This window comes from Seriola aureovittata, chromosome 22 (genome assembly GCF_021018895.1).
Source record: "Seriola aureovittata isolate HTS-2021-v1 ecotype China chromosome 22, ASM2101889v1, whole genome shotgun sequence".
Lineage (NCBI taxonomy): Eukaryota > Metazoa > Chordata > Actinopteri > Carangiformes > Carangidae > Seriola > Seriola aureovittata.
The window spans coordinates 4,740,547-4,751,894 of record NC_079385.1 but is presented as its reverse complement, the minus strand read 5'-3'; the positions used below and the strand labels follow the sequence as shown (position 1 = coordinate 4,751,894).

Sequence of the window (11,348 nt, the reverse complement as noted above, 5' to 3'; positions counted from 1 at the left end):
CTCTGGATCGGACCGGCCACAACTCAGCAGAACCGGGTGTGAGAGTCACAAACGGGGAAGTCTCAAACCACCGCTGAGCTTGGAGAGAAGTGGAGGAAGGAGGAAGAGGAGGGAAGCCTTTTTTCCTGGGAAAGCGCAAAGTTCCGTTTTGGCTGTGCGCTTTTACGCACAGACTGTAGACGGTGCCCGGACCTGTGCGCGTCTCTGTGAGGTGGGTGAACTGGCCGGATTTTACTCCGTCTGATCTGAGCTTTACTTTTGTCTGAGCCTCGTGCCATGCACTGAACCCGCGCTCCCTCTGCACTTCTGTGTGGTGGATGATCTCAGAAGCATCAGGTGAGGCTGCCGGTACATTTATGAGCCTGGATAGGTATGCTAATTAATCACTGCTTTGCCCCGCCCTCGATGGCTGTGTCTGCACCAATCAGGGCTGCGTAAAGTTTTGCACAGGGCGTGAGTTTGTGCGTGTGCATGGGTCTAGAGGTCTTTCAAACAAAACTAGAGAAACATTTACGGATAAGAGGGAAATACTCTGGGACTTAAAATATTATTAAAATATTAGAAGAAGTTAAATTGTAAAGACAAATAAACAGAATATTAAAGAATATTTTTAATATATTAAGACACCACAGCAGATAAAAATCATCACATTGCTATCAAGTGTTTTAGTCAGTGTGCAGAAAGATTTTTCATATTATGGTGTTAAAATAAATTCGCAATTTACTGAATAATTCATTCATTTATATTGATTTAAATCACACACTCCTGAACAGCAGGAAACCCTAACACAACAGCACATGGGAGCCCGAGGCCAGGACGGGAACCACTGAGCCGAAGCTGCAGTCACACGCTGCTCCCTAGAGGACTCAGTGAGTCAGTGCAAGTTTGTGCTTTGTCCAGACAGGAGCCTGAGCTTTAACAGCAACCTTCCAATGGATGTCACAGTTTAATCTACATGGTTAATTCATTTTAGAAATTTTGTTTACATAATCAAATCAACTTCTGGGAGAAAGGAGTCAGCAGGTTCAACCACGGGCCAAGGCCGTACAGGCAGAGTGAAAATGCAGGCCTGTACATTTAGTTCTTTTAAGTCTTCTTTTAAGAATAAATCAGATTTTTATAACTCTTAGTTTTAGGATTGTATCAGAGGGTAGATGTTGTTTTTCCCATCCATAACTCAGGCCGAATAAAGTTACAGAAACTTGGACAAAAATACATATACATGAGTGTATATGCCATATCTGTACATCTATGTCTCTTCTATATCTATATTCTATGTTGGACTTAGAGACCGATGATATAATTGAGGGTTTATCCACACATAATCAGGCCTGCTTCAGTTGCGAATGAAAGCAGTAAGAAATAAATCATCAACATTTCAGTTCGATCGCCGCCTGTTTGAATTTGTGAGAAACACTCTGTTCTGGTAAATCGGGCTGAAGCTGTGGCATTAAAATCTGTGTTTGAAATGTGAACAAAGAGGATTATATTGTTTTGTCTGTGTCATTTTTCTGGGAGGTTTATCAGACTTGATTTCGGCACCATGTGCTGGTCAAGCACTTCTCTGTTACAGAAGACGGCTCAGTAGCTTCAGAATGCATGCTTCTCTTCACGTGCGAGAGGTATTAGATGTTACAAGGTCATATTTACTGGGATTAATGTGAGCCTTGTGTTTGAAAATATTGTTGTTGGAGGGCCTCTAAGGTGCTATCTGCCCACCCACTGCAGTGATGTCACGGTGCACTGGAGACACGCCCTGGAGTACACCTGTACATCACTGCAGAAAAAACCTTTTCAGCAGCTGTTAAGTTGCTCGTGAAGCAGAAATAAAACACAATATATACAGAAATAACAGAACTAGATTTTAATCAGGGGCCTTCTTTAATATAGGGTCTCAATATAAGGTAAGGGCGATTCGATAGCAGAGTGGTTACGGCGTATACCATGTGGGTGCAGATGCTTTGAGCGGTGAGTCCTTGGTTGACCTCTGATGACCTCGGTCTTAGCTGCATGTCTTTCTCCTTCTCTTCACCCCTCAATTTCCTGTCTCTCTACACTGTCCTGTCAAATAAAGGGATGAAATGATGTCCAAAACATGATGTCCAATAATGCAGGTGCTGCATTGAAGTGAGTGTTGGGGTTATTTGATGTGGGGTTGTGTGAGGTACTTATCTATAGTATACACCACTTAAAAAAACAAATGCCCACAGAAAAAGGCTGATATTGCTTTATTTTGAATATTTTCACTGTTTTATCTTGCCGTCATTCATTCATTACTTCTGAACTACATTTTCTCAACCATTGAAGTGACCTGATGTTTAGCTCTTTCCATCTCAAACAGCTGATCTGCGGAGTAATACAGTATGCACTGTTGGTGCGCTTGTGCACAGTAGTTCAGCGGTTCACAAACTGCAGTTCCAAAGGAAAGGCATGAACACGTCCACAGCAGCTCATCACTCAGCTCCTGTGCCGGTGCTCCTGCTGCTTCTCTAAAATGGCAGAGCGCTGATCTGAATCTACTGCAGGTAACACACTGACTGTAGATAACTACCTCACACAACCTCAGTCAAATAACCTGAACTATCACTTTAAGGTCCCTATAAATTGCCTTCATAATGTGACTTAGTGGTGCATATACAGTATCAAGAAACACATGGACAATACATTTACTACAAAGATATTGCCACAAAGTGAACCTGGAGGCTTCGAGGGGCCCCTGGGAGTTTGGGGTCCCAGGGCGGTTTGCCCAGTTGGAAATCAATCCTTGTTTTTGATATATTTTTGATTCTGCCATTTATCTATATAAAAGGTCATAGTTTGTGTTTTTATTCACTATCAGAGTATTGCAAGAGACTGCACTGTGAATCTTTACATCAGCTCATTTAGCTTTGGGACAAAACGTTACGTTGGTGCATGAACTGACATTTGAGTGCCTCATTCAGAAGTTACAAAACACCTTGAACACATCGGGCTGATTGAAGGAACGTTACATGAGGGAGGTGTATTCAAAACCCTGTGGAGGGTGGTCACATGACAAATGTTCACACATACTGTGAGCAGCGTTTCAACTCACCAAACAACCAAACAGCTTTTCTTCCATTGTGTAATGTGGATTAATTCTTAGCTTCTTGTCCAGCAAACAAAAAAAAAAAAAACCTGGCTGCCAGCTAAAAGCAAGGAGACATTTATGGGGATTATCCAGCCAGAAATGAGATTTATTACAATTATAATGATGAGTGAACAAAGGAAATTTAATATTTAATGCTGCAGTATTCTTTAAATGACCACATACACACACACACACAGACACACACACACGCGCACACATACACACACCTCTCACAACACACGCAAATGGATGTAACTTACAGAGAGTAGCTCCACAAGTTAAATTTATGTCGGGGGGTGTGTGTGTGTGTGTGTCAGCGTGTGTGCGTGTGTGTGTGTGTGTGTGTGTGTGTGTGTGTGTGTGTGTGTGTGTGTGCGTGTGTGTGTGTGTGTGTGTGTCCTCTTCATTGAACCTTATGTAACCCAATCTCTGTTGGCTAATTCTCTCTAAACCTCTTTAAGTCTTAAACTGTGTAAAACTTTGTCAATGGCTTCACACTTCACACAAGTGGAGTTCTCTTTGTGTGTGTGTTATTGAGAGAGAGAGAGAGAGAGAGAGAGAGAGAGAGAATGAGAGAGAGATGATTACACTTGCCCCTATCTGTTGTCACACACACTGACAGTGTTTGTCTTCACTCTCCCTGTCAGAAGTGGAGGTGGCAGCAGGACAGACGGCCGCCTGCAGAGGGAGTTAGTAATTCCATCTTTTGGCGGCTCCACGTTTGTCCTCTTGTTCCTCCCTCTGGTTTTGACTGGATCAGCGACTGTGTTCTGTTTGGATTGCCTGTGTTGTCGTCTGAAGGGTTACAACTGCTGCCAGATACTCATGAGACACTGTGTTTGTGTGTGTGTGTGTGTGTGTGTGTGTGTGTGTGTGTGTGTATTTTAGAAATATAAGGGACACAAGTCCACATATCACCGTAACACTGGGCTTTGTTTTCATGACATTGTAAGGTCATTGTGGGGGATTTACCTTCCACATTATATATACAGGGTCGGGAATACAAGACCTATTCCCTTCAGACACAAATCAGACAAGGTGTTTAGACAGATAACAACCTTAGTAACAGAAAGATAACATAATAACACAAACCAGTAACTATGGAGTCTCCCTAAGGCATGATATGAAGACAGATGTTATCAGAATGTTAACATGCTGGGTTAACATAAAACATGTGTTTCTGTACATGTTGAATACTGTTATATTTTATATGGAGCTTCTCATGGTTAGAATGAGGAGGAGCTGTCCAGCCAGCTGTGGTGCTGACTGCTGTTTGTTATTTAGTTACAATCATATGTAGAGTTTTCAGGACTATAGGTTGAGCGGATTTTCCAAGCATTTCCATTCTATACCGTCAGTGAGTCATATATAAAGTCAAAATCTTAATTATTTGATATATGATAATAATAATATACAATAAAATTATATATTTTAAAGTTACAAACATCATTCTCACTGTTTTTACTACATTGTCCCAGCAATGGCTCAGAAGGTAATAACAAATGTTGATGATCACATGTTAAAAGTTTGAGATGATGACATATTTATTTATAATTGCTATTATTAATTATGGTTATATATTAAAATATATTATATATATACAGTATATATATATATATATATATATATATATATATATATATAAATATATATATTTAATTTATGTTGAGTTACTGAAGCATTGAGTCAAGGCGCAGTGGGAATGGAATTTAAATCGCTGTAACATCTGATAACCACAAGATGGCGCTGTATACCTCCCTAGGTTATGAGTAACAGCTGTGTTCAGTAAAAGTGGACAACAGTTTATTATTACTTTAGAGAACAGAAACAGGAAATGATTGCAAAGTCTATTATTTCATCACGTCAGTTACTGTTTAATTTGAGAAATAAATATTTCATTTCATTTCATTTATTTATTTATTGGAAAAGGACAGTGCACATTAATTAACCTCTCTGTAAATGTGCCAGTGTTAACGAATAGGCTAATTTTCAACTGCAGTCCTCTGACAGGATGTCTAAAAACCACATATTGACCAGATGTTCATCAGTCAGATATAAGTAGGAGGGTTCTTTTTGTATTTAAAAAAAAAAAAAAATATTTATGTTGTTTTGGCTGTTTTATCTGGTCATGATCAGGCATGTTTGTATCATTTACCAGCTTTTTAATGTCATGTTTTTTATCGCTCCGTCAGTCGTCTTTGTTGCTGCTGACGGAGGAGTGGAAGCCGTTTCTCTCTGGATTAGAGCTTAGTGATCTGAAATGTAAATAGAGATGTTGTGCCAGATTGCAGCGAACTCTAACCTCAGATTAGGAAACACATCCAAAACACAGAGGACACAAACACACACACACACACACACACACACACACACACACACACACACACACACACGCACACACACCAGATTGGGAATCAATTCTGAATCCATTTCGGTTTGATGTCGTCCAGCTGCACAGCACCATCAGTCTTTTAACCTTCAGCCATCACAGAGACAACATGATTTGGATTTTTATTTTTCATATTTATATTCTAATATTTCTAAAATGATTCATTTTCATTTTATTTATAGTTTTAGATATTTTAAGCTCCAATTTCAGTTATTTCTTTTCCATTTATTCCTTATGAAATATGTTTGTTTTAACATATAAAATGATTGATATTCACTCTGGACGATGAAATAAGACACAAATCCCTTGTGGCCCAGTTTATATCTTCAGAGGTGTTTCAAGCTGCTGTCCTCCCATCGACCTTTCTTGGAACAATACCGACTAATCACTTTCTCATTAGTTATCGACTCTTACCGCCGCCAGGTCCCGCAGCGTAGATCAAATGGAAGATCAGACGAGCTACAGGGGTCCCAACGTCTTGCAGAGTGTCACTGCACATTCACATGTTTATCTGTCCGACTGCTTATTTCTAATCTACCTCCCAAATTAACGTCAAAGCTGCAGGGAGTCACCCCAAAGCTGGGATGACCACTTAAACCCCTTTCGAGAACAGATTTACAACTAGTTCAGTGTTTCTTGTCTTGAGAGCTGAGCAGGAACCTTTAACTACTGATTACTGTTGGTTCAAGTTTTGTTTCCCCTGGATTCATATTCTTCCCTTCCCTGGTTTTCTTCATGTTTCAGCCGTCTCATCTTCAGCTGCTGTCATGGTCCAGTTTCCCCACAGAGATCAGTAACACCATCTTATCTCATCTCAGATACTTACCTCAGTGCTGGAGGAGAGGCATTTTGAGGCTACACTCCAGTTCTCAACATCTCGAGGTCAATCAGACAGTGAAGGCAGCACCTCTTTTCATTTAAGGTCTGTCAGTTTTAATTACCTGTAAGAAACAGTTTCCAACATAATACTCAAAAGAACCTCAAGGACACCCATGCAATGGTTGCTGATGGAGGATTATTCCCCAGCTGGTCCAGGGATTTGAACCAGCTGCCTTCCTTTCCTGATCTGACCTACCTGCCCTTCAAATCCCCTCTGTCTTGTTTGACCCCTGCGTTCCCTCTCTGGGGTCAGATGTGGTTTGTTGCAGCAGGAATCATAATCAGAAGTCTCGAGACGCCACTGATGCTATTAGGAAAAAACACTTCAGCACATGTAGTATACGTTCATCGAAGTTGGAGAAGCTTGAATCCAATCAGCGAAGATCCTTCAGTCTACAGTATCCTGCTGTGCTGCAGTCAGACCCTGAGACTTGTTTACTGGTGGTGATGATGTTGTGTCTGTGAAAGCTCAGTTACGTGCGCTGCAGATGTATTGAAATGAATGGGTCGGCTTAGTTTGCGAGCAGACAGGTCTCGAGAGGAAAGAGGCACGAACAGCTATGAATATGAAGATAAATATCAATCTGTTACTTTGTTTGTACCCAAAGTCTAAATATAACATAAGCTGTGTGTCAATCAACTGGACTGACGCCTTTGAGCTTTGCGTCCAGGGTCTAGTAGCTTGCAACAGCTGGAAACAGCTGCCTTCTCATCTCACAATTCCCTTACAAAATTACTTAACCAACTGGATGTAGCAGCTCCAGGGACACTGATTGGGCAGGTGTTGAAAGTCCTGCCCTTTCTTTTTATGGACTCTCTGTTTTTTTTACAAAGCCCCATGTGCACCAATTTCACCAGGTATAAACCTGTCAAAAGTAGCATGCGATCAACACTCAACACTATAAATCTGCCATAACTGATTTTTGGCCACTTGGGAGCAGTGCAACACTGACATTTTATCACATTTTAAGTTGTCTGTTAGCATGACTGTTCGCTCATTTACACATCCAGCAGACATGGAGCACGTCTTTGGCCACCCGATGAATTTGAGTCATATAATAACTCTTCTTTTAGCTAAGGTTTTGGTCTCCACCAACTCATCAAGGGAGACATCCTGCTCTTTAGCCGCTAAATGCTCCACCATGTTCACAGTCGTTAACTTCGTCTGTTTGGTACCTGGACAGGTAGCATACAACAGGTTTACCAGTAGTTTTACAGAGACAAAACAGCTGCATGCAGCTGGAAACAGGTTGATGAGAGCTGTGAGAGTGAACACAAAACAGTAAAGCTGCCACACAAGCAAAATAATGTGTTAAAGACACTAAATCGGTAGACTTGAGGAAAACTGGGAGATAAAACTGGATGGTTTCGTGACTATGAGAGACCCCTTCCACGTCACATATAGTTATTTGATCCATTATTCATTTAAAAATAAAGATATTCGTGTAGCTTTAAGCTTGAGGGAATGGAGAGGAGTGCACAAAAAGGAGTTAACAGACAAAAACACTAAAATTAAAATGTTAAAACATAAAAAAAGCCTGTAAACCTGAGTATACAAACTTTGAAAAGAGCTGACACATAAAAATGTCAATGTTCAAATGCATGAGAGGACAAGAAACTCTATTCTCAAGCACGTCTTTATGAAAACCTGATCAGCAAGATGTGAGGATGTTTATGGAAATTTAGGAGAAAAGCTATGGAAATATTTTAATTTAGATGTTCACATTTTCTGCCATCCAGGTCAAACAGTTTGAGTAAAACAACAGAAGTGAATCATTTCCTTGGACTGTGATGATGATCTCACACTAGGCTGTATTTGTCAAACCGTAGCTACCATGCTACATTCATGTTTTAGGAGCAAAAAGCACAGCACTCCCAAATGTGAACAGCTTGTTGGGATGTTAGTTGTATTTGAATGGATAATTCTCAACAAATTAAACAGATTTAACCAAGGCTTCATGTGCATATGCTGGGTTTTCCAAGAGCAGCGTGCACCAAATGCTGAAGTTTAATCAAAGTGTCAACAGAACAGGAGCTTACCAGGCGCTGCGCAGAATCCTGTTGCAGACCCAGAGCCAATCAGAGCTAGCTTTGGCTCGGCCCGGCCTCATTATCCCCAGATTTTTCTCACAAGAATTTCTCCAGATCTCCATCATCTGAGCTGCTGCCACAGATTACTTGAAGCCCGGTGAGAGGGGCTGTCTTGTCCTTCGTTAACCTCTCGGCAGAGGAAGGTCCCTCTGTCCTGAGTGACCCTGTGTGTCCATGCTTAGCTCCGGTTATTGGCTCTGCTGTGCTAAAGACACATGCACAAATAAGTAGAGACATAATACAAATACAAAAACATGGTGAATATGTACCAAGTATGAGACATGCAAATACACAAACACACAATATGTACATATGTGTGCATGTGTGCAGAGCAAAGAGAGAGACAGACAAAAGTGCAAACAAACTGTGAGAAGACTGGACTGAGGCGAGAGTGTGTTAAAGTGCATGTGTGTGTGTTTGAGTGTACTCGCATGTGTGTGTGTCAGTGTGCTGTGTTTCTGTATTATATAACAGTATTTAATGTGCTCTAAGATGTCGCATTAGGGATTAGGCTGATAGTGACAGAGCTGCAGATTGCCACCGCCTCTGTGTGTGTGTGTGTGTGTGTGTGTGTGTGTGTGTGTGCACGGTGACACACCGACTTCTAATGTTTAATATCCCTCACACTAAATACGCTGCACACACTTTATTATTCATCAGAACAAAATGAGCCTTTGTTTCCTGTGTCTGGCTGATGAGCTGTTTGTCAGTGTTATGAAGTGATGTCACATGTTTTTTCCAGGCATCAGAACTTAAAATCATTTGAACTGTTTCTGGACCACCATATACAACATTAACTGTAATTATCCTGCCCATGGTCCCATATTTTACACTACAAACCTTGTGTTTTATTTGAAGTGTTGAGCCATAAGAAGATATATTTGTGGTTTTAAGAACCAAAAACCATCTCAATGTAGTTTTACATCTCCTCTCTCAGACTTCTCTCTGGAGCTCCAGTAACAACAGTCAACAGTCTCCCTTCTGATTGGCTGACTGTTTTCTGATTGATCCAATAAAAATAAAGCAGATTTCAGGTAAACACTCAGAGAAACCAAATCCTGGTTGGATGGTGGGTCCAAGTGGGCGGGGCTTGGGGCATGGCTGAGAGAGGTGACTGCTTTGTTGTGACATCACAAAGTTACAGAAGTCCTGACGACTGGTTTTAAGGCTCAGTGTCTGAATACAGGCTGTGGGCATTTCTCTGTGGACTGAGGCTTTGATACTTTCACAGTATTAATATAGAACCTAGACCTGATCTATAATCAAACAACACATTGACATCTGCCTTTATGCTATATAGGACCTTTAAATCTACACTAATTAATATTATTATATCAACAATCAAATGACTATGTGTAATGTGAAAGAGGTTGTTTGTAGTGACAAACCAGCAGAGAAATATTGGCGATTATTTTACAGGTTAGGTTACTTCTTAATAATTTCTTGAATTTTTTCTTTTTGTTGAAAGAACCATGTATTTCAGCACTAATTACAGGAAACTAGAGACCACCATCTGGGACTGTTATTGTAGTCAGTTGAATTTGTTGTGCTTAGTTTATAATTGATGTCCGGATTAATTTCCGTGATAGAAACTGCTCTATTTAAACCCCTGTGAGTTTATTACTTATTTGTTTATAATGAGAAACTTTGCTTTTCATTTATGCTGAACAGTTTCTGTCTGTAGACACATTTCACTTTTTGCATGTTTAGTTAACCAGGTATCCCCTGAATAAAAGTCTCAAGGTTGACCTTTAATCACAACCAAATTACATGTTTCGTTCAGGGAAATTTCTGAGGAGATTGTTTGGAAATAATTTGGAATTTACAGACCTTTAAAATAAAGCTTTACCAAATTATCACAGTATTCGGAACTATGTCTCTTAGCTTTGACTCACTTGTTTTCATTAGCACTGATAAACCCCCTGAATGTCACCTGCCCAGCACCAAACAGCAGACAGACAAAATTAGTGACCAGCTGGTGAACAGCATTTAGCAGCTAAAGAACCAGATATTTCGATTAGGAGGTGGTGAAAACCAAAGCACAGCTAAAAAGAGAGGGGATATTAACATGCCCAGAAACACGACTCCAAATGATCGCAGGTGTTGCTCTGTGTCTGTTGATATGTGTGAATAGGAAGCTGGGATTTGTGTATATTTTGCAAGGCCTAGATGTTTTCTCATTTCTCTTTTTGCTGTGTTACTGCAGTGTCTCTGTTGTGACACCATCAGATCAAACATCTTCCACTCTGTCATCATCTCACTGACTTGTCCAGTAAGCCTCAGTTTCTGATTCCAGTTGGACAAAGAATTGAGAGTGACGGGCACAAATGTGAATTTCATCCGTCTTATTCATATCTGCCCGGCTGCTTTTTTAATCCTCATAATCCTTCTCACAAGTGCTATCACACACACACACACACACACACACACACACACACACACACACACACACACACACACACACACACACACACACACACATACACAGTTAGGCCAGGAAACACTTTTGTCTTCAAAGTGTGTCATGGGCGTCTGTCTGCACCACCTGCCTCCTCTGTCTGACTTCCACTCTTTCAAACATCTTCATGTTTTGTGCCATAAAGCAATCCAGCATGGAGGCTCAGACTGTCGAGGCTGATAGTCTGCTCAGTGACAATCTCATTTGTTTGCACTAGTTATACTTAAAGTATGTTTTATAATTAATGTGGCAATGATTTATTGATGTTAAACAATGCTGCTGGTAGGATACTAAAGAAACTATATATTATTGATTCTACTGTGTACACGAGCCACTGGTCATTGCTGTCTGATTGAACTGTGCTTAACAGCAAATTCTCCTTATATTCAGGCATTTCACATGCACTCAACATGTCAACATTT

At 40.5% G+C, this 11,348-nt stretch overlaps 1 protein-coding gene across 2 annotated transcripts in view; it reads left to right on the top strand.

Moving 5' to 3' along the window:
* Window positions 1-69: 69 nt before the first annotated feature.
* The window catches only part of zgc:162331 (uncharacterized protein LOC793007 homolog), a 36,636-nt gene continuing 25,357 nt past the window's right edge, over window positions 70-11,348 (top strand). Inside the window, exon 1 of one of the 2 annotated variants that reach the window (XM_056367477.1) lies at window positions 70-211. The gene's annotated coding sequence lies outside the window, so the exon portion shown is untranslated. Of the gene's footprint in view, window positions 337-11,348 lie in introns of both variants that reach the window. The other variant, XM_056367476.1, reaches the window with a different exon arrangement.